This window comes from Notamacropus eugenii, chromosome 4 (assembly GCF_028372415.1).
Source record: "Notamacropus eugenii isolate mMacEug1 chromosome 4, mMacEug1.pri_v2, whole genome shotgun sequence".
Taxonomy (NCBI): Eukaryota; Metazoa; Chordata; class Mammalia; order Diprotodontia; family Macropodidae; genus Notamacropus; species Notamacropus eugenii.
Genome location: NC_092875.1, coordinates 350,338,647 through 350,362,861, shown reverse-complemented (window position 1 = coordinate 350,362,861; position 24,215 = coordinate 350,338,647). Strand labels below are relative to the sequence as shown.

The 24,215-nt window shown below is 35.6% G+C and overlaps 1 long non-coding RNA gene across 2 annotated transcripts; it reads right to left on the bottom strand.

Annotated features, from left to right (window-relative positions):
• Positions 1–1,788: 1,788 nt before the first annotated feature.
• Positions 1,789–18,231, bottom strand: LOC140501577 (uncharacterized). 2 transcript variants are annotated; one of them, XR_011966246.1, is made up of 4 exons: positions 18,018–18,231; positions 11,377–11,573; positions 9,758–9,838; positions 1,789–7,606 (listed from the first exon to the last, which is right to left on the bottom strand). It is a non-coding gene; the product is annotated as an uncharacterized lncRNA (long non-coding RNA). The 2 variants fall into 2 exon arrangements; XR_011966247.1 differs by having other exon boundaries at positions 11,476–11,573.
• Positions 18,232–24,215: the final 5,984 nt, after the last annotated feature.

The following is a 24,215-nucleotide window of genomic DNA, read 5'->3' as shown; positions in this document are numbered from 1 at the left end:
TGGAAGCCCTATCAAAAGAAATAGCTGACACAGGAGGCCCTTTGTGGAGGCCATTTCACACCCAGCATGGAAACCCTTTCTTCACTAGTTACTTATATGTTCTGAGGGTCAAATCACCCTCTGAATGATCCCGCAGTTTTTCAAGTCAATTTTACGTACACTCATCTCAAAGCAGTAGAGTAACAAGAGAAAACTAAAATGTCATTGTTATATTTCAAAAGTTTTGCAATACTTTCTTCTCTCAGATCTGGTGCTTTTTTTTTGGATGAATTTTCCAGCCCAATGAAAATCCAATCTGAAGGATGCAAGAAAGTGGTTGTAAATTATAATTCCATATTGTTCAAATTTTGGCTTTCTTTCTTGTACCATGTGTCATCCTGGACAAATTATTTGCCCTTTCTGGTCTTTTGTTTCTTTATCTTTAAATAAAGAGGATGGAAGAGATGATTTCTCAGGTACCTTGCAGCTCTAATCCTCCAATCCTATGTTTAGGTTAATAGCACTTATTTTTTTTTGCTATTACTGTTCAAATCTTTGTTTTGTTCTACAAAGATTTGTGAATCCAAAGACATATTTGCCTGAATGAAGAGACATTGAACTGTATAATATACCTTGGGGGTCTGCACACAGCTTGATTTTGCCACCAGGCCCTTGAGTTTGAGAGCTCTGATGTGGGAAATCTACAATCATATTCACCATTTGTGGCTTTGCCACCAGAGTAAACAATCGTGTAGAAAGTCAATCACTTGCTGCATGAATGCACCCTTTGATTCAACCTAAGGCAACTGCATACATGGTTGGATCACGTGTGAAGCAGCACTGACAGCTTCGAGGAAATATTCACTGCAATTCCTTGTTCAGGAACACAAAATGGTGCCTGCGGTACAAGTGGTGTTTCTTTCTTTCTTTCTTTTTTTTTTTTTTACTATGCATGGCATGGCTAAAATGTTCACAGGGACAATGTCTCTAATTGCAGAGTGAATTTTCTAAGGATTACAAAACATTTTTGACTAAAATTTTAAGAACTGCATGCGTTTTGAATGGCCCAGACTCTTATCATAACTTTCCATTTAGATTTAATTAGATGCAAGCTAATTTGAATAGATTCATGGCCATTCATTTCATCTCTGCTGCTTTGTGTTCAGGTTATTATAGTTGATAGTACATTATTTTGTTGACTTCAGTGTAGCTTCCATAGCATTTGTTTATCCAATTACACACATAGTTGATTCTCTGGTTGCCTGACTACTTAGACTTCAAAATGGTAATTTTTTAAAACTATATCATTCTCTCCATCAGTTATCTAGATGACATAGATTGATTTTTTGTTTGTTTGTTTGGAAGGCATCATTTCCAAATAATCTCTCTCTCTATGTAATATAGAGGTGATAAATTTATATTTTGACAATAAATTATTTGTTAATTGGAAGCTAAAGGAAGGCTTTTGGTTGTGTCTTCCATGATGTTCATTTTTTGAATTTACTCATTCACCCTTCAGTGTTTCATGAATATATCCCTTGAATTACAAAAGTACAGTTTACATCTAGATTTGTATTCAGGTCATCAATTCCTGAACATGGTCTGATGCCTAAGGAATAGAATTGGAATAAAAATATTTCACATTTAGAGTGCATCAAAAATCTCATGGTTCCATTTTCTTTAAAGCAAAGCTCAGTCTTGGGAAGTTTTAGTTGCTTTTAGCAGAAGGAGACTTCTTTTTTCTGAGATAAAAGGTTAAAAATGGCTTGTAAATCAGACACTAAAGATTTCTTGGACTTCAAAGAGATCTTACAAATAAACATTTTAATAAGTTAATTGTAAATGAATTACAAACATATGGCTGAAATTGTCCTTAAAACACACTTTTTTTTAAACAAGAGAAAATATCCTTGGTAAAATGCATTTTAGATTTTATTGAAACCAAAGTAATTGAATATAGTAGGAGATGTTCAGTGAATTTAAATCATAACCAGTTTCATACAACAAAGGACTAACTAGCCACTATAGCATAATATCATTTAAAATTTATTTTCAGCACTAAGAAAATATGATCCTGGTAAGCAATAGAAGTGTTAGATCAATTTCTGAAAGGATATGACCCATCACCTCTCTTGCTCAGCTATATCAAATGGTTGTTCTTATTATTCTTATTGTTTTATTTTATTTCTTATGTATCAAATGTTTTGCTCTGGAATTTTTTTACTTATATTGTGGTTTTATAAAATAAAAACATCACAGTATATGCCAGTCTCATTAATACATCTTTGTTTAAAATAACTGAAAATAATTAATGATCATGATACTAGTTGTGCAATTAGTCTATCACATAGCCACCATCTTAGTTCAGTCCTTCCTCACTTAGACCACTGTGACAACATCCCAGTTGGTCTCACTGCTTCAAGTTTTGCCCTTCTCTAATCTATCCTCTACATAATTCCCAATGTGATTTTCCTAAAGTGCAAGTCTACATATTACACTCTCATACTCAATGAACTCCAGTGGTTTCCTATCACCATTGAAATCAAATATAAAATACTCCCTTTGACATTTAAAGCCCTTCACAATCTGGCCCCAAACACTTGTTTAGCCCAGATGATCCCTCTGCTCTCCACACAAGACATTCCATCTCTCTAATCTATGATTTTTCTTGGTTCTCTTCTATATCTGGGATTCAATCACTGCTCACCTATGCCTTTTTGAATTCTTATTTTCCTTCAATTTTTATCTCAAATGCTACTTGATCCCCATGGCTATTATAACTCATCAAAAATTATCTTGTATTTATTCCATATATGTATGTGTGTTTTTACCCATACTTATATACATTTTTGTGTGTATATGTGTGTGTATGTGTGTGTATATGTATAAATTATATATACACATATAACATAATTTGAGTATATGACATACAATTAGAAGTGGAATACATAAGAATATAAAATACTTGAAGCTGGAAACTGCTTCATTTTTTATCTTTGTATAGCCAGCACAGAGCCAGGTGCTGGAGGTTGATTAGATTTGTCATGGCAAGGCAACTAACACAGTCCAGAGGACAATTCTAGCCACTATGGAGATACTCAAAAGAAAATAAAGCAATAATTTCTGTTTCACATTAACTTAGAATCTAATCAGAAAGAAAGATGTCATGCATCAGAAAAACATTAAAAATTAAATCTATAGTATAAATTAAAATACTTTAATACAACTTTATAAATAATGTAAATTAATACAAATTCAAGGTGTCTATATTTCCCACAAATTCTGGTGAGAGAAATGGAATAATCAGGTCATTTTCAGAATATCCAGATAAAGAAGGATGGAGGTAAGTTTTAAGTGAGATTTCAAAAAGCAAAAAATAAATCACTTTGGAGACCTGTCAGAAGGGCATTAAAACTGTGTGAGAAATATTATGAGTTAATAATCATAATGATGAAGACTGAACAAATCCTCAAAGGCAGTTTGGCCACTTGCTTCATTTTATAAGATGAAATTCAGACTTAATATGATTTCTTTCAGGACAATCTAAATTTGAATTCATGTCCTCAGATTTCAGATTTCAGATTCACTGATTTTTCCACACTGTTGCAACTGCCTGAGAATTTAAGAGTGAGCAAGTGATGTCCAGGTTACTAAAAGCAAAACTGTAGATAGAAATTCAATTCAATGAGAGAACACATTCCTTATTATCTACAATATTTATCTTTGCATTAGGCACCCACACTAGAATGATGAACAATCATGGCTCATCCAGTTGGTCAGAATACTCCAGGAAGTAGGAATATAACAAATACACAAATAAGTATAAAGTCGAATATGAGAGGCGCAAAGGAGACATCAATAACAAAGTGGTCTAGGAAATTTGAAAAGGAGAACATTGTTAATTGGGAGGAATCAGAGAAGGCTTCTCAGAGGAGGTAGCATTTGATTCAACCTTTTCAGGAATAAAAGGTGGAAAAAAGGTAAAAATCAGGAGTCAGTGAAGCACAGGAAACATCATAGCTGATCTGCATAAAAGAAGTCTGTGGCAACTGATGAAACAAGGTCAGTAAGTCCTAGAGTTTGATTGGAAACCAGAGTATATTAAAAAAAGAAAAAAGTAGCATAACATTTCTGAAAAGATATGTTGAACTCATCACAAGGACCTTAAATTCAAGGTTAAAAAATTTGGATGTTGCTCTATAAGCAGTGAAGAAACACTAAAGGTTTATGAGCGAAAGGCAAGGTTGCATTTGACACCATCCATCCAAATTTTTCTATGCCAAAGAAGAAAGATGCTGGGGAGCAGGCAGAAGTAATTTCTATAACCCTATCAATTATTTTTCCCAAGAAAGTGGAGTCAATGGACCATTGGGTGAAAGATTAATTAAGGAGTTTTGGAAATCATCTAGAGCTATGATGTTGATGCTAGAAGAGGTTTCTGGGAAATAGAGGCCATCAGGCTGCAAAATCACCCTGACTCAAACTTTAAATAGCTATGGAAACCTCCTTGGGAGATGAAAATATTGTTGGATCCCTGAGAAATTGGGTAAGTGGTCAATGATTCCTGGGCAAACTTCCATCAACCAAGAAAATAGAACTTTATGATATTATCGCATTTGAGCCTCAAAACCTTGGGAGACAGGTGCTACTATTACGTCTGTCTTATAGGTGAAGAAACAAATATACAAAGCTTAAATATCTTGACTAAGTGTCTGAGGCTGGATTTGAACTCCAGGTTCAACACTCTATTCACTATGCCACCTTGCTGTTTCATTCATTGCTTGTCTATGTTGGAATGAGTTTTATTCTTTTTTTTTACAACACACTAATATTCCATTACATCCATCTACCATAAAATGTTTATTCCTCATCAATGGGGATCTATTGAGTTTCCAGTTCTTTGCAACCTCAAAAAGTGCTGGTATAAATATTTTGGACTATATCAGGATTTTTTTTTCTTACATTGGCCACTTTAGAGTATAAATCTAGTGCTAAAGTCTCTGGGTCAAAGGTATGAATATTTTAGACATTTTACTTGCTAACTCCAGATTGCATTCCAAATGATTGTATCATTGAACCTTATGTTTTCATACCAAATCTCTAGATACACAGCTTGGGGAATAACATGAGCACAGTCTCAGAAATGTCATTTATAATTGTGTGCTGAGTAGAATACAGTGCCAAAGGGTTAAAGGTAGAAAGGTTCAAGTAATCTTAGAATCTCAGAATAGGAAGATGCTGTAAAAGACATTTAGTCTTACATGATGCCTGAACCTTTTTGCAATATGTGCAAAAAGGAATCTTCAAGTTTAGTCAGATTTCCTGAAATAAATCCACTTCTCAGTTGCTAAGGACAGTTTTTATTTTGGGAACACTTTGGCTTCCCACATACATTGGTCTAAACACTTGACCCTGCTTCTCCCTTAAGGTCACATAGCTTTAAGCCATAATGTATAGGTTACAATGATGTTAGAGCCAATTTCTTCTTTGAGCCTTAAATAGAAAAATTGACGTTTTTCTACTTAAAGCCCATGTATTTTCCCTCCTCTTCTTATCTCTGGGCCACCTCTGACTCGTGACTCATATGTTGACTAATGTTGTAGGGGCATAAGAGAACCCTTAATAAAATCCTCTATCACAGCTTCCAGTGTCATAATGATTGAAGTTGGGGAGGTGGGGAATCACTGGGAGAAGCACTGACATTCAGAATTTCATAGCATCTGTGCAGGAGTACTGGGTGAGGGGGTATCAAAAGGTGCAAATATAGAAGAGAAAGAAAATGGATGAAAACAAACAAACAAAAGTACTTTTAATGAACAACTCTTAACGAAGAGGTGGTGAGGACAACTGAGGGTTGAAGCTGGGGCAGAGAAATAATAGAAGGAAAAATAAGTGGAGCTATTGCTATAGCATCTTCAGACCCAGAGATGTCAGTCAAATTCTGATGCCCTTGGAACCAAGCTGTAAAGCATCAGCAAATTCTAACCTGGTCCCATAAAATTCTATAGAACTCTGAATCCTGTTTTTACCAGGAGTCTGTGAGTTCTGAAAGGCCCATGTTTTCTTACAAGATTGGTAGAAACTGGCATAGTTCAGGACAGAATTTAATTATGATCCTTCCAGACCTTTATGAATATGTTATTCCCAGTCATAGGTGAGGCAGAAAATGGGCTCCTACTTGACTCCCTCTTGTTAATTATAGGGTTTTGTAAAGGTAATTTAAAAGGGGAGAGCTTTCCCATTCATTAATAGGCCTGAAGCCTGAGTCACATGAATCTGAGTCACATGGAGCCTGTGGTGGGAGGAGTTTGTTGAATGGGTGGAACAGGAAGAGGCAGAGCTAGAGCAGAGCTAAGAGGAAGTTAGTTATGAGAGCCATCAGAGCTAGGTAGGTTGCAAGCAGATGGCTGGTGTGAGTGAATTTATGATTATTTGTGATTTGTTTAATGGAGACGGTTTGTGGGAAGCCTGGCAAGGGGAAGACTTGGGATGGTGTTATCCTCTGCATTGTTACTGTGTATAGACTTTTGTTACTATGATGGATTTGGCTTTATGGTGTCTGAATAGATGTTTTGGTTCTGTCTTCCACATGGAGAGTCTTGTATTTTATGATTGATAATTGCATGGGTATATTCATGGTCATTGTAGGCACTGTGAGTATTGCATTGGTGTTATAGGTTTTGATATAGTAATGAGGGACAGGATGCTATAACAGAAAGATTCCTGGGCTGAAAGTCAGAGAGACCTTGATTCAAATTCTACTTCTGAGTTTTTCTAGTGTTTTAACCCAGATTGTTGTTCTTGCTGTTCAGTTGCTTTCAGTTGGATCTAACTCTTTGTGACCCCATTTGGGACACTGAAGTGGTTTGCCATTTCCTTCTGCAGCTTATTTTATAGATGAAGAAACTGAAGCAAGCAAGATTAAGTGGCTTGCCCAGGGTCACATTGCTAGTAAGGGAGGTCAGATATGAACTGAGGATGATAAGTCTTCCAGACTTCAGGCACAGCACTCTGTCCATTGTACCACCTAGCTGCCCCACAACCAACTACTTAATTACTCATATGTCTGAGGTAATTCCCAAGTATTTGGCTATTAACTCCATAAACAGGTTGCCAAGTTCATCATTTGAGGGGATTCCCCCACACTATACTTACAAAATCAGATTCTTTGATAATTATATCAATTGCATTTTGCTACCTGATTTGTGATTTATAATGTCAGGAAACTAGAGTATTGCATTGATGAGTGGGGAGAGGGGCATTGTGGCTTGCAAATAATGATTAACCAAATCAACTCACAATGAATCTGAAGGAAAGAAGCAAATATTTCCTTGAATTGTCATCCTATAAGTATACCTGGTTGCAAGTGAACAACATGATGCAAAATTATGTCCAAAAAGAGGTTGTGCACTCTCAACAACTTGTTTACACAACGAATCAGTTTGTTATTCTTCTCTGTGGCTCATGGGTTGTTTTGATTCATTCTTCTCAATTCCAGATTCTCCTTTTATTTGTCTAGTTTGGCACCCAGGAAGAGTAGGGAGTGTCTATATCCAGTGTGAATTGCTTGATATATCCTGCTATATCTTCAATATATGTCCTGATTCAGGTCATTCAAAGGCCTTAACTGAAAAATCAAAGAGAATTTCCATCAAAATAAGTGTGACCCATGCTTGTACTGAGATCAATTCATTTTCTACAAAGAAGGAAAGAAACAAACTACTATATGTCTTCTATATGTGTCTACTATATGTCAGGCACTGGGCTAAGTGTTTTATACATATTTTCTCGTTTTATTCTCACAATCCTAGGAAGTAGGCATCATTACTATCCCTACTTTATAGAGGAAATTAAGGTTGACAGAGGTTAAGTGATTAAACAGATCTCTGAAGTTCTGGAGTCTCCTGGATAAACTAAGGTTCAGTGGTTTATACTTGTTCACACAGTACATGCCAGACAACTCTTCCTCACTCTGAAACCAGCACTCTTTTCAATAGGGGTAACAAATACAGGGTGCAAAATGAGTCTAGGAATCCCAAGAGGACAGTAAAACTTTTAAATAATTAGAAAAACTAAGAAATTATAAATGTTTAATGAAACAGATGATGAAATTTTTTATCTTGTAAAATTTAGGTATTTTTGAGTTTTTCAAGAGGAGTTATCCTGTAGTCAACTAGTGATCTTGATCTAGAAAGAGATGACTGAAGTAAGTTGGATGTCATCAGAATAAATGGTAGTTGAAACTAGCTGCATGAAAAAGGAACTCAAGGGAATGAGTTCATGATAATGGATCTCATATCTCACCTGTGGATGTGGAGAAGATGGAGAGGTAGGGATTAGTTGATACTACAATCAGATGGAGTCCTAAGAGCTTGGAGGGCAGTATCAAAGAAGATTTGTTAATAACTTAGTGTTAAAATGGCAGATATTTGTGCTTGGGCCTGTATCATTTTAATGACTTGCATAAAGACATAGATTGTGTGTCCAAAAAATTTACAGATGAATCAAAACTAGAACGGGCAGCTAAGACACTAGATGACAAACTTAGAGTCTCAAATGTTCTTCACAGGCTGGATAATTAGGTTTGATCTAATAAGACGAAATGCAATAGGAATAGATATAAAGTCTTTCAATCAGGGACAAAAAAACCCTCAGCACTAATATAAGAAAAAGGAGGTATCAATACACAGAAGTTGTTCTGAATGGAATTTGATAGTTTTAGTAGTCAATGTGAGTCAATAGTGTGATGTGACAGCCAAAAAATCTCATGCAATCTTGGGCTACATCAAGATGCCATAGCCTCCATGAACAGGAGGTAATATTCCTTTATACTCAGCCCTTATCAGAGCCCATCTGTAATTTTATGTTCAATTCTGGGCACTATAGTTTAAGAGTATTGATAAGTTGGAGAATTTCCAGAGGTAAAAAAAAAAATAGGATAGTGAAGGACCTTGTGGTCATGACACATGGAAAGAAATGGGCTTGTTTAACCCATAGAAAAGAAGACTTATTGGTGACATGATAGCTGGGAATAGTGAGTGAATAACCGTCTTATGGAGTGGGAATAAGATTTGAATCATTTCCATTTATCCCCTGAGAGAAGAAGCAGGCACATTTGGTAGAACAGGGAGGTGAATTCAAGTTTGAAGTAAGGGATAAAATAAATTGCCCAGCAATTAGAGCTGTCCAAAAGTGGAATCGGAGGGTTAATGGGTTTTACTGCCTTGAAAGCCTCATTCAGAGGCTAGACAACTACTTGTCAGGTGTGTCATACTGGCAAGTTCTTTGTGTGTGAGTGACAGTACGTGGTCACTGAGGTCCCTTCTAATGTTCACATTCTGTGGTTGTGAGTGCCAAGGGGGAAAATGAGAGGGTCCAACACAAGTTTTTAGGTATCCTAACAGTTAACAGAAAGGAAGAAGTGAGAGACACAACTAGAATAAAGAATTGTGAGAAAGATACAAGAAGAAAATAGAGACTAATAACTAACATTTTAGAGAGTATTAATATTGATATTCCTCCCCATAAACCTGAAGCATAAGTTCAAAGTTTCATTAGTGACATTTTACAGATGAGGATATAAGGGTGAGGGGTGTGGGGGGGTATTAATAAAGAGAATTAGAAAAGGATTTATAGTACGGTGGCATTTGGGTTGAACTTTCAAGGATGACTAGAAATTGAATTCACAGAGTTAGCAACAAGTCTGATCACTATAAGGGAAAGACCATGAGTAAAGCACAGAAGAAAGTGGAAGCTTTTCTGCAAGAGCAGGACATACTTGATTTTGGTATGTAGATCAATTGATTAACCAACCAGCATTTATCAAAGTGTTTACCAGGTGATGAGACTTAAGCAAATCCTGGGGATAAAAAGAAAAAGTTAAATAGTTCCTTTCTTCAAAGCACTTACATTCTAATGTGGGAGACAAATAGATAAATGAGTACATACAAGATAAATATACTAGTCTAAAAGTTGTTGTGTTTGCCCTTCATTTTCGAAGAAGACCGTGATGTCAGGGAAATGATGACATGACTTGCAGTTGACTTTGATTTGAGTGAGGGAGGGTTGAGCAAGGTCACCAATCTCACTTTCTCCTCCAGAGTCTTCTAAATCCAGTGACCAGATGACTGGAGGTGGCCCAGGAGGCAATAGGACCCTGACCCTTTTAGGCTAAGGCCTTTTCAGGTACTCACTTAAAGTGAGGTAAGGCCCACTCAGTGAATAGACCTCACCACTTTCACAATTGAGTCAAGGGATGGCTCCTTTAACTGAAAAAAAATTAAACTTGGAAGGGAAGACCCTCAGGGTTGCTGTTTCAAAGAGAAGCAGTTACCCCTGACATTCACTCTAAATTTACTCAAAGCCAGGAGGGCCCAAAATACAGCCATTAAGTGGAACTTCTTTCCAAGGGGAGGCACCAGAAGGTGGAGGACTGGGAAAGATTCTTCTAGGAGAACATGGAATGTAGGCCTAATCTTTTAGAAAGGCAGAAATTTTAAAGTAGCATAAGTGAGAAAGACATACAGCCATAAAGTTTAGTCTGAGTTTAAAGTGGAAGGACAGAAGGGATGACTAGAAGATTTAATTCAATTCAACAAGCACTTGTTAATCGTGTCATGAGTACTGGAGATAAAGACTAAAATCAAAGTCTGCTTTCAAGGAGCTTACTTTCTCTCAAATGACACTCTTCCCCAAAACAGAATGTAGCCAAGCACATGGCCATAAAGATTCACTTTTCTTCACAGGAGGGATATCTCATTAGAGAATGGAGCTAAGAATGCGATAGTGATAAAGCCTACCAGAATCAGTTTTCTAAGTAAGACAGCATTTTTGAACATCTTCTGTAAAAATTATAGGAGGAGAAAAGACTAGGGAGCTCTTCGAACAAATATGTTCATCCTTCAGTGCCAAAGAAGAATAAATAACACTTAACTAATATGCTGGCTACTTGTAATAGAATAAAAGCATGTATATACATATATTTTATAACACATTATACATATGCACATATAATGTATAGTTTAAGTTATGAACCCCATTTAACTTTTGGCGGGTAAGGCAATCAGGATTAAGTGACTTGCCCAAGGTCACACAGCTAGTCAGTGTCAAGTGTCTGGAGTCATATTTGAATTCAGGTCCTCCTAACTATAAGACCAGCGCTCTAGCTGCCCTTCTTAACTTTCAATTTAAAGCTGAGAAGGAATTAGCCTGAAAATTTCTGGCTGCCTACAAGGAGAGTCAGGGAGTCAAATACTTGTAATAAGACAATGCCTCAAAGAATTAAGAATAAGAATAGTTTACATGGTTGTTGGTTTAGGAAATCAGGAACAAATTAGTATGACTCAGAGCCAAAGAATGACTGATTGAAGGCAGGGAATGGATCAGTGAAATCTGTACCTTAAATAATACATTGGGGGAAAGAACATTCCTACTTTAGCAGAAATATATGGATTCCAGTTATTTCTTTTTGAAAATAAATTTAAATTCTGATAAAACCTTTCTTCACATTTCTCACTCTTCTCCTGTTTTCATTGTTGCTGCCATCAATGTACACATATGTTAAACATCCATTCCAGGCAGAGTTTTACTCCTCACTAAAAGGAGAAAATGAAATACAGGAATAGTTATGAATTTTTAATGAAATTATTGCAAAGCAAATTTCAATTATCACACACAATTCTAATGATTGCTTAGCAAATTCAAGCCATATTGAATTGCCCTTTCTTTCCTAGGCCTCTTAATTCTAATAATTTGACATAATGTGAAAGGTTTCATATGTCTTTATTAATGATATGTGCTTAGTGGTTTATCTTATTCATAAATGAGAATGCACTTGTTATATTAATCCTGTTTGCATAAATGTGATTTATACTGTATCTGTCTACCAGAATACCTAGAAACTCCTCCTTTCTTGCTAAACTGTGGTAAAAAGACAGAAGAGAGGGGAAATGCAAAGAGGGGAAAAAGGAAACTGACAGCGGCAGGTTGTGGTAGATAATGAGTACTTGTCTTCTGGTATAAACAACTTTGCCAAAAGACAATCTTGAGAAAAGGAAGGAAGGAAGGAAGGGAGGAAGGAAGGAGGGAGGGAGGGAAGAAGGGAGGAAGAAAAAGGAAGGGAGGAAAGAAGTAAACGAGCCTGTACTAAGTGCCTCTTCTGTGCCAGGCATTGTAGAAAGTGCTTTACAGATATTAGCTCATTTCAGCCTCACAACAAACTTGGAAAGTACATGTTATTATTTTCTCCAATTTGCAGTTGAGGAGAGACAGAAATAGGTTAAGTGACTTGCACAGATGTCACACAGCTAGTAAGTACCTGAGATATTAGGTTTGGACTCAGGACTTCTGACTAGGCTGATTGCTGTATCTACTGTACTACCTCATTGCTTATGTAATGTAATAAATTGTAAAGGATCAGCAAGAAATAATATATTGGCATTCTTTAATCAGTCTCCATCTTTTCATTAAACTTATATTCAAACCTTTCTAGTAATAATATTAATTTCAAAGTTACTCACCCTTTAAAACTCAAGCACCTCAAATATGGGGACTGTCTCAGCTGGCCTCTCCTAGTTTATCTAGCTTAGGGCAGTGTTCAGTAAGTATTAACAATCCCTTGTCCATTGAAAAAGTTTAAGTGTTGTCATTTCTCTTTAACCCTTCTCCTTGCAAGATAAACACATGCATTGAATCCTCCCTTTTAACGAAGAAAAAAAATTTAAGCATAACTAACCAAATGACCAGGTCTATCTATCTATCTATCTATCTATCTATCTATCTATCTATCTATCTATCTATCTATCTATCTATATATATCTCTATCTCTCTATCTCTCTGTCTATCTATCTGTCTGTCTGTGTATCTATCATCTATCTGTCCATGCACACACACACATATATACATATATGTATGTATACATATTATATATATGTCATGATATTACATATCTGTCATCCTCTGGGAGAGATATAACCATTACAATTAATCAGTTCCTTTGCTTTTTAGTGTTTTCATTTGTTATTCTTGTAACCATTGTGCTTGTATACATATATAATATATGTATATGTACTTATATATGCACATGATTCTGCTTGTAATGATTTGCATGACTTGATTAAAGTCCTCTCATCATTTCTCTGAATTCCTCAAAGATGATATTTTGTTGTTCAGTCATTTTTTAAGATGTGTCCAAGTCATCATGACCCCACCAAAGGTTTTCTTATCAAAGATACTGGGGTGGTTTGCCAGTTTCTTCTATAGCTCATTTTACAGAAACTGAGGGTTAAGTGACTTGTCCAGGGTTACAAAACTAGTAAGTGTATGAGGCAAGATTTGAATTCAGAAAGATGAGTCTCCCAGATTCCAGGAAGGTCCAGCTCTCTATGCACTATGGTGCCACCTAGCTGCCCAATTCATATTAGCTTAGTGGATTGAGAGTAGACCCTTTAACCTTGGTGACCAGAGTTCAGGTCCTATTGTCATACTAACCATATTACCCTGGGTAAGTGTCATATAGTCTTGGTGCTCTAGGCCAGTGGTATCAAACTCAAATAGAAATGGTAGCTACTAATCCATACATAAGGATCCCCCAAGGCCACATAATGACTAAGTTCAAAGATGAATTATATATGTTTGTTGTATTTAGCCATTGTTGTCATTAAATATTTCCCAATTTTACTTTAATCTAGTTTTTCCAGACTTAGGAGTGCTGTGGCCTACATGTTGCCTGCTGGCAGCATTGACAGTTCTGCTCTAGGCAATTGTGTGTGTAAGTTGTAGACAAAGTGCTTACCTGCATTGATAGAGAAACTGTCCCCATCTGGAAGTTTCTTGTATTAATTAGAGGCCAAGTCCAATCCCTGTCTGCATCCCTTACAACACAATACTATTCTATCACCTCCACATACTATAACATGTAGTCACTCTTCAATTCAAGGATACTCAACTTGTTTTTTTTCACTTTTGTCTTTGACCTCCTTGGAGTGCTTGTCTTCTAAGTAGGATAAGTGGACCAACAGTAAAGTGAAATTCCTTTTAAAAATTATAAACTGTTTTGCACAGTTTAGAGCCAGAGGTGGGAAACCTGTGGTCCTGAGGCCACATGTGGCCCTCTCGGTCCTCAAGCAAAGCCCTTTCACTGATTCCAAAGTTCATAGAACAAATCCCCTTAATAAAAGCATTTGTTCAGTAAAGCTTGGGCTCCGTCAAAAGGCCACACTGAAGGATGTAAACAGTCACATATGGCCTCAAGACCACAATTTCCCTACCACTGTTTTAGGCCAGTTCACCCCTGTACTAGATTTCCTGATAGCCCTTCCACTACTGGCTTTATCATCTTTGTGGCTTCAAAGGATATAAGGTCAAACCTCAGAGTTGTTTTAAATTTACATTTCTCCTATTATTCATGATCTGTAGTAACATTTGATGTGATTATTTATAGATTTATAGTCTTCTTTTGAGAGCTACTTGCTCAGACTTTTAGCCATTTATTTATTGGACAACGTCAACTTATTTTTGAAATATACCCTCTCCTCATTATGCATTGATGGGCATCCCTTTGATTTCTAGTTCTTGAGGACCACAAAGAGAGCTGCTATAAATATTGTTTTACATGTGGAACCCTTTCTCATTTTTATGATCTCTTTGGGATATAGTTCTAAAAACAATATTGCTGCATCAAAGGGTATACACATTTTTGTAGCCCTTTGGGAATAGTTCCAAATTGCTCTCCAGAATTGTTGGATCAGCTCACAGCTCCACCAACAATGAATTAGTGTTCCAACTCTTTTCCAACATTTATCATCTTCCTATTTTGTCATGATAGGTGTGATGTGGTACTTCAGAGTTGTTTTGATTTGCAACTCTCTAATCAATAGTGATTTAGAGCAATTTTTCATGTGACTATAGATAGCTTTAATTACTTCCTCTGATAACTCCCTGTTCTTATCCTTTGACCATTTATCAGTTGGGAATTGAAGGAGGATTGTTGATAGATAAAGTCCTGCACATGTTCATTTTTTGCGGATAACATTGGGCTGTCTCTACCAAGTCCTGATGAAACACTATAGGACTGTCTTCCCCCATAAATCATTTCCTACGTATCCTTAATATAGCTTTGCTGAACAGTCTGTTTGTTGACTAGTCTGTTTGTTGTCTCCCCCGTTAGAATGTGAGCTCCTTTAGGACAAGGACTTTCTTTTATCTCTCTTTGCATCCCCAGAGTTTAGCCTGGAACATACTAAGTGCTTAGTAGATGCCTCTTGACTGATTACATAAATTAAATCCATAATTACTCAAAAGAGTAATGTGGGGTCCAGGACTCTGGGAGACTCATCTTTCTGAATTCAAATCTGGCCTCATACATTTACTAGTTTTGTGACCCTGGACAAGTCACTTAACCCTCAGCTTTTGTAAAATGAGCTATAGAAGGAACTGGCAAACCACTCTAGTATATTTGTCAAGAAAACCTTTACTGGGGTCATGAATTTAGTGGGGTCTAACTCTATGCCAAGTGAATAAAGATTTCTATTGTGCAGATGATGATGTGCAGTTCAATAAACAGACCACAAAATTAGTGCATGAATTATTATACTTTGGAAAGGCACAACAAATGGAAAATAAGCTGGACTCAGATATGAACAGGAAATTGAAGGTGTCTTGAGGAAACTTCACACTGTTTTAACTATTCTGCTGCATCATCAAAAAATATTCAAATGATGTGACTGCTATGGCTGTGGCTCATGGTATACCATGATCTCTGATGCATCAAGTTGGAGTCATTTCAGGAATGGGGAGGAACATGCTAGGCATGGATAGATTGCAAAACCTTGTAAAGAAACAATTGAGTCAGAGAAGTAATTCTATCAAAGAAGTAAATGATTGGGGGAAGAAAATTATCAACTAGTTATATAGCCGGAGTGAAAAATAGCCCATGGATATGTGGGGAGAATGCTCTCCTATACATTCCTTGACATTGTTTGAGAGATGTATAGGAAGTCTCTCCACCAGCCACGATGGATGCTAACACCCCCGCCCCCACCAGCACCACCATGGAATATTTCTGCATGATCCTAGACAAAATTAGAAGAGGATAGGAAAGTGTTGGTGAATCTTAGCCTATGTAGTCATGGGAGAGAATTCCTAAATCAGTGAAGTGCCAATCAAATAAAATATTGAAGTATCCAGATGTGCAGACACTATCCTTAGGTTTCAAATTTTTCTGATGAAAAGTTTTAAGTTTAATCACGTGTCATATATGGTACTCTGGAAGCTTTACAACATAGTTTTTTATTGAGTTCATTAGCAAATACCCATGGCTTCCTGAAACACTCTATCCTGGAGAGTGGTTTTCTTTGCAGCAATTTGTCAGAAATCATGACATTTAATCATGATACTCAGTAGTTCAAATCAAAACCATATTTCTTTTAATTTTCACCACTGTGTGAAACACTGTATTTTCATCCAAAACACTTGCTAGTTTTTCCCACTATGTTACAAGAGAACGAAGAAGTCAATGTATTGTATTTTAAAAGTCTTTCGTTGAGTTTCATGGCTGGTGCATTACAAATTGAATTAAATATTATAAAAATGCTTTGAATTATATTTTCTGCATATTTTCCCCATTAACTGAGTGATCTCCCACAACCAACTTACGTTTTCATCCTTTGTTTTAGTAGTCTTTTATAATATTATCAGGGTCAGTGGTAAAATACTAAGATGAGACTTGCTGGACTCATAAATGCCATGAAAATAATATTCCAAGGTTTTCTTTTCCCTCTGCATTACAAGAGCAATATTCTGTTGCTTCTTTATAAGAGGATTTCAGTGCTTCCCGTTTGCCATTACAACTTGCATAAATCATAAATCTTAACAAAAAATCCAAAATATTTCTTAGATAAACATGCCAAAATTTGTAAGTATAAAACATAATGCCAAATGGCAGTATGATTGACTCTGGCACAGAGCAGTCACTTAAAAACATGCACGTTCATTGATTGATTAGGAAGATTTTCCTGACCTCAAGCTTTAATTTACCTCTTTGAAACTTCCACTAATTATTCCTTGCTCTGCTCTCTGCAGACTAACACAATGAGGTTAACCCCTCTTCCTCAGGACTGCCTTTCAAATACTTAAATACAGGGATCACGTTCCCCTTGGGTCTTCTCTTCAGGCTGAACATCCCTAGATCCTTCCACTAATACTTTCATGACTTAAAGAGGAGGCCCTTCATCATGGTGATTAGCCTTTTCTGGATTCCCTGAAGCTTCTCCGTGTCCTCTTAAAACTGTGGCTTCCTAAACTGAGCACAATACTTTAGATATGATCTGATCAGGGCCAAGTTCAAAAGGACTATTACTGTCTTATTCCTGTAAGTATTTTCTATTTTTAATGTAGCCCAAGATTGAATTGGTTTATTGTTGTTGTTAAGGTGGTGTTTTTAACTGTAACATCCTTCTGAGATATGGCACTTAGAAATCACTAAAACCTCCAGAGGTTCTCCAGGCAAATGTCTGACTACACATTTATCCTCATTCTGTACTTGTAGAATTGAGTTTTTGAAACAGGTATAATCATTTGTATATAATCCTATTGACCATCATCTTCTTAAATTCAGTAAATAAATGCCCTGAAAAGATATTTTTGAATTTGACTGTTATCTTTTTTGTTGGGTATCCAGCAGTATGCTGGTAAATGTTAAAAAGAAAACAACTTTCTGGGAGGGATGTATTCATGAAATGTTCTAAACTTTAATTTTCATTATTAACATTTTCTCCATCATTTTCTTAAGTTTAGACAATTAAAATTATCCATCAAGCTTTGATTTGTAGAATTAGTCTATTTCTGAAGTATGAATGCTCACAATGAAAATTTAACCATTAGTTTTTAAAATCAGTCTGATCTTGCTCCAGCATTCCCTTTAGATATTCTTCTAATGAATGTCACTGACAAATGTTTTAACAGTATAGGCACAAGCATAGATACCTGAGACATTCTACTAGAGACCATCTACCAGTTAGAATTGAGTCATTGACACTTACCTTTCAAATCGAGCCATTCAATCAATTCCAAAATCTATCACTTATTTCACATCTTTCCATCACCTCTACAAGAAAAGTGTTAGATATTTTACCCAACGTTTTGCTACAGTCTAAGTAAGCTACATCAACAAAATAATCACAATTTACCAGTTTAGTAAATTAAAAAAAAAACCTGAGGCTAATCTGGTTGAGATATTCTTAATAAAGGCACCTTCATTCCTTGGAATCATTGCTTCATTTTCCAGTTATTCATTAACCATCCCTTTAGTTACCCATTCTAGAATTTTTCCAGAACTGAAATTTAACTTACCAGATTAAGGTTTACACATTCTGTTTCCTTCTCTTGCCTGGAAAGTGTCACATTTTCCCTCTTGTAATCTTGTATTTTTTTTTCCATTCTCCATATCTTTCAAATATTCTTGACATTTTCTCAGCAATCACTGTGACAATTCCTTAAATACCTAAATATGTAGTTCATCTAGACCAGGTAACTTGAGCTCATTACTTGTCAGTGGATGATTCTTATTGTTTCCTATTTGTTTTTATTATCAGCTCCCTATCAGGAAAACATGTAATTTTCAATGCAAAGATTCTCCTTTCTGAGAAAACAGAAGCAAGTAAATAAATAAATAAAAAGTTCATCTGTCCTCTTCAGTTATCATCCCATTCACCCTAAGCAAATTTTCTGTCCTTCCTTCAATCTTCCTTTTTACCTCAATATAGTTAAAAACAAAGCAAAAACATTTTTCCCCTTTATGTCTTTAGATCCCCTCATTTTCCTAATCACATTCTGACTTTTAGTACTCCTGCCACTATATATCTTTTCTCCTGGCCTTGCTGCCAACTTTTGTACATATCTCTTAAAGAAGTAAGTTGGTTGATGAGTTTCTGTTTATCCACATTAGTCTCTTCAAGCAACACATATTTTTCTTCCTCACTAGAATTTTTCATTGGGTAGCTTCAAAACTTTATTTTTTGAATATTTAATAATGAGAGAGAGATCTGATTTCACAGAACTTGCAATTTAATAACATAAGATTTTAATAATATACAATAATATTTATTCTATATTAGTTATTGAATAATTGCACCTTTAATTATTGCACTCCAAACTGATTACTCTGGATAGCAGTCTGCATTTGACAAACGTAATTAAGGCATGCTTAAATCCTTAGTAAAACCATCCATTTGCATCTTTTTTCTGCTCTTTTATTCACTTGCTTTTAATTAACTTTCCCCTAGGCTTGCAAGTCTGTTTCAAAAATTATTAAAAAGCAGCATTACACAATATTGACATTTCCCAAAAATTTCCTAGCTTTGTTTTGCAATTATAAGCTACATTGTAATTAATATCTTTACTAAATTCTAATGATTTAAACTTGACCATGTAAGGTACTCTTCAGTCAAAGATCAGATCTTATACTCTTTCAGGATAGTAACATGATTAATGACATGAATGAAAATTTCATATTTTATAACATCTTTCAAAAATGGAAATTAAATATGAAGTGTGAGCAAATGATACCTTTATATAACAACAATATTTATTATAAAAATCATATAATAATATAGTAAAGTAAATAATATTATTATAAATGATAATTCTTATCAAATTTTCTAATTTATTAGTAAGCATTCCAGGGAGAAATAAATACTCACTTCCAGAAAAAGAATTCATTTTCTTCTCTATTTTCATTGATTATCTCATTGGAGGTTTCATTATCCTTTCTTAGCATGGCAAATCATAATATTCTCCCCTTCTAGACTAATCAATGACCTTTGTTTATCCAAGGATCACTTCTCCAAGACTTTCTCTTGCCATCACTTTTTTTTTTCTTATGAAAAGTTGTTTCCTTTCAAGGTAGAACTGTTTTCTTTCTCAACTAAGAAGATCAGAATATAGGCCTCCAACTTGCTATACCTACTTTCTAACTAGGTATGAATTTGACTAAAGGGGAGATTCATGAGTTGAGGGGCCAAGAATGTTCAAATGTATAAGCTAATAAGTTAGATAACTTTATGCCCAAAGAAGCATACATTTGCTGCCTTGCCATACTCAAAGTACTGATGAATGGAATGCTTTCTATGAATACTTCCTACCTCCTGTGTTATGCGCATGATGCTTGCTATCCTATATCTGAAAAGATGATGCTGGAATATTTGTCGTATTAAAAATGAATGCTTTTCTATTGTTGTGCTTCGCACAATGAGAGTTAGGCATCAAGCAGTTTTACCAACTGAATAAACAAAATAAATCATTCTCCTTCACAAAGTGCATAGCAGGCAAAGAGCCTCAATGGTTGAGAAGCTAGCAAATGCTAATCATGTAGCTGAGCCTTTTTGCTTCAGCATTGAAAGTTATAATCATAATTCAGGCTTGGGGTAGTGGCCAGGGGATAATCAATCTCTTGTTAAAAAGCTCCACCTGGCATGCCACTGCAGATACTTTGTGTGACTAAGAGATTTCTGCAAGGAGCAAAGGAATTTGGTTTTCTATCTCTCGACCTTCCCCCACTCCCCCTATATCCTAAGAGGAATTTTTTTTTACTTGAAATTCATCAGTCCATCTGATACCAGAATCTATGAAACCTCTGAAGTGTTAACCGCTTCCTTTTGGAAGAAGACTTTAACTGGGTTGGGGGAGGGAGTAAGTATGGAGCATGATGGGCAGAAAAGGTGGGGGGTGGTACTTTAAAAATAGTGGTGAGTTGGGATAAAGGGGAAAAAGGTTGATGGTTTAAATCTCCACGGGCCTTGGAACCAAGCCTGTTCCAGTCAGATTGTGGCCCTGCTAACAAATCCAATACCAGTTAATCTGATCATCTCCTCTCTAGTTTTCATGCTGTGTTTTCTTCAGAGTCCCTTCTCCTAGTTCCAGCCTGTGACAGTGTGATAAGACACAAGAAATTTAGTCATCATTGCTGCTGTAAAGAAGCTCAGGGAAGGGATTATGATATTCCATAACCCTTACATTAGACACGGACAGGGGCAGCCACTGCTGGGATTACAGACCTGAACGCTACTATTCTTTTCCCCACCCCTCTTCCTCTTGGTGTTCCCCAACCCCTGTTTTATTTATATATTTATTTCTTAAGGGAAGGCTTTAAAAAAGATTAGCCCAGAAATAGTCATCATCACAATCATCCTTCTAAATCTGGTTTTGCAGAACTCAGAAGTTGGGCAGCTCAAAAGATTGTTACACTTCTAACCAACATGGGTGAGATAACTGTCAAGTAAGTTATCAGAAACACTCATCTACTATTCAGTCATTATTAGGAAATTCAAACAGTGTAAGCTGAACAAATCAACATGGAATACAGAGAGGGTGCCACAGGGAGCAGTGATTTAGGAAAAATAGAATTTGTTGCCGAGGACAGCCAGCAATTCTGCTGCTTTCTATCGCACACGGAAGCAGAAATATTTTGCCAGGAGGCCATTCCTGACAACGGACGCTGCATTCTGACTTAAGTGAATTCAGAACATGAGAGTTGGACCAGATATGGAAATGCCTCTCTACAAGTCTCTTATTAGGAGTCCTTTGCTCTGCAAGGCCTGCAGCTAAAGCAGTGTGTTCAAAATGGTCTTTAGAGCCAGAGCTCAGCTTATAAACCAAAGAGTTTCAGCAACAAGAAGAGACAGAAACAGATAAAGAAGAAAGAGAGCAAAGAAAGGAAAAGATACAAACCAAAAATACGCATTTTTTAAAATATGTAGCAAATTTAATAAAATATAGACCAGGACAACTTAGAGAAACTTGAGATTGTTTAGTCAATTTCACATTTTCTCCTGAGATTCACATAAAGTGCACAAGGAAGATTTAGACTTACAGAAAACTCATGTCTCTTCATGCAACCAGTGGAATAAGTGAACAAGAAACTCTATACAGAAACACAAGTATCAAGGAAATTAGGAAATAGGTTGGATAATATACAGGGTGATCCAAAAGTTTTAATGTGGTTTCAAACTATTAAAGTTTGAAACTTAATGATAGTAGGCATAAACATAAAGAATGAAGATGTGTATTAATTTAAAAAAATTGGTACTCCTTTACTGATATAATTAGGCAACAATAATTAATTAAAATCATATTATTCTAAGCACTGTACTAGGCATAGTGGGTGCAAAGACATGCAAGAATTTGTCCTTGCTTAAGGAGAAGTCAACATTCTATCAAACAGGTTTCCCTAATCTACATCTACATGAAGTAGGGAGTAGTTTAATTTAACTCTTTTGACTAGGTTCAATAGGAATCTCTCAGGAGACCAGACTAGTCAGTGAAAACTTGATGAATTTTTTTGTTTCATTTAAAAATATATGCCCCACCCCATTTTTTTTCTTTTTCCAACTGACATACAACATATTGGCTTTATTAGACAAATTAGTCAAAATAATGACTGTAGTCATTCAGGAATACAAATTAACACAATGTCCTTCTTGCCTTGTAAACAACCATGAAAATGACCACCTTGTTCATTATCCAAATATTTTAATCTTTTTTTAAAAGTTTTTTTTCATTCCTTAGAATTTTTTTCACAGAAGCTACTGGTTTTTAGACATTAGCAGAATCATTTTTTCCTTCCCCAAGGCAAAATCACAAATGACAAAACAGAATATCAACCTTGAAACCCAGAAATGGCAAAATTTATGAGCGCTCTCTCTGTTTGTCTGAAGCATTAAGTTGAATCTTAATTGGCTTGGTTTTTTTGTTTCTCATGGTTTGTTTTCTTCTGTCTGAGTGAAATTTATCACAGAACCAAGGATTATATCTGGAATAACGTTGCATATTCAAATATCCTTATATGTATGTGTGTATGTGTGTATGTGTGTGTGGCATGTGTGTAGGTTCTGTTGAAGACCAAATATCAAATGTCAATGTCAGAGACCACTTCCCATTTTCTAAAAGTAAAAGAAAATTTTAAAAGCTCTCAAACTTTTAAATCATCACCACTGAAATTCCAGGCAAGAACTGTGATGGGAAAGAAGGACACTCTTTTGCTCCTGGGTATCAGGAAGGACATTAATGATATCGTGACACTAATCAGCAAATTCAGAGTCACAGTCTTGTCCACATGAATGCATACCAAATATGTTTTGATTGCACATAGTGCATAAAACAGTTTTAAGCATTATAATAAGGCATAAGAAAGCTTTCTTATACAAGTATACTAAGTTTAGACAAGTAATTGTTAATTTCATGCAATGTGAATCTGCATGAACACACAGTGGGTTCTGAGTCATTTACATTCTTGACATTCAGTAATATTACAATGAGCCTTTATATTCTAGAGTCAAAATTCCTGAAAAAAAATGCTTTGCTTTTCAGGAAAAGTGAGTTGTCTGGTCTTGGCTTAGTGAAATATTGATAAGGCTCTTATTTGCAATGATTTTCTGTCTTTGATGATTTTCTCAGTTTATAGTCAGTTCACATTTCCCTGTGATCTGCACATATCCAAAGTCAAATGAAATTAGGCCAAAGAAGTTTCATTGAAGCCTACAGTGACAGAAGTGTCCCTAGATATAGCAGTCTGTTTTTTTCATTGCTGCTTTCCTGTCCATTATAAATATTTCAATAGGTCACTAAAGAAGTGAAGAATACATTTTTTTTATGGTAGCTTTGGTTTCTCTTCATTTAGAATTGCCCAACTTGGGTAATCTACATAAAATAAACCTTTTGACTCTCAACATAAGCTATCTTTCCAAAGATGTAACTATATGTCTTTGTAGATTACTCAAAATTTTCGTAAATCATACACTCATGCAGATTCAATTTGAAAGAGGACCTTGCAATCGAATTGACACAAATAATAAAATGGTAATTTTCCAAGCTTTAAAATGCATGTTTAAAATTTTAGTTTAAATTTTATATGGCAAAATTTATGCTAAAAACATATATTAGAAATAAGGAGAAGTTGTATTTGCACAGTGTAATTTAGGAAAAATAAAGTCCAACATTGTAGAATACTGAAATATGAAGTGATATAACTTCATGGAGTTTGAAGAAACTAGGTTTCTATAGGAACCAACAAAATTTGGAAATATAAGTATATAATAATAACTCACACTGATAACATTTCCTCAGTGCCACCCCATTTTAACCAGTTTGCAGATGAGGAAATTGAAGCTGAGAGCTGTAGTGAATAGCTCAGAACTACAAAACTAATAATTGACAAAATAGAGCTGACATCTTAAGACTACAAA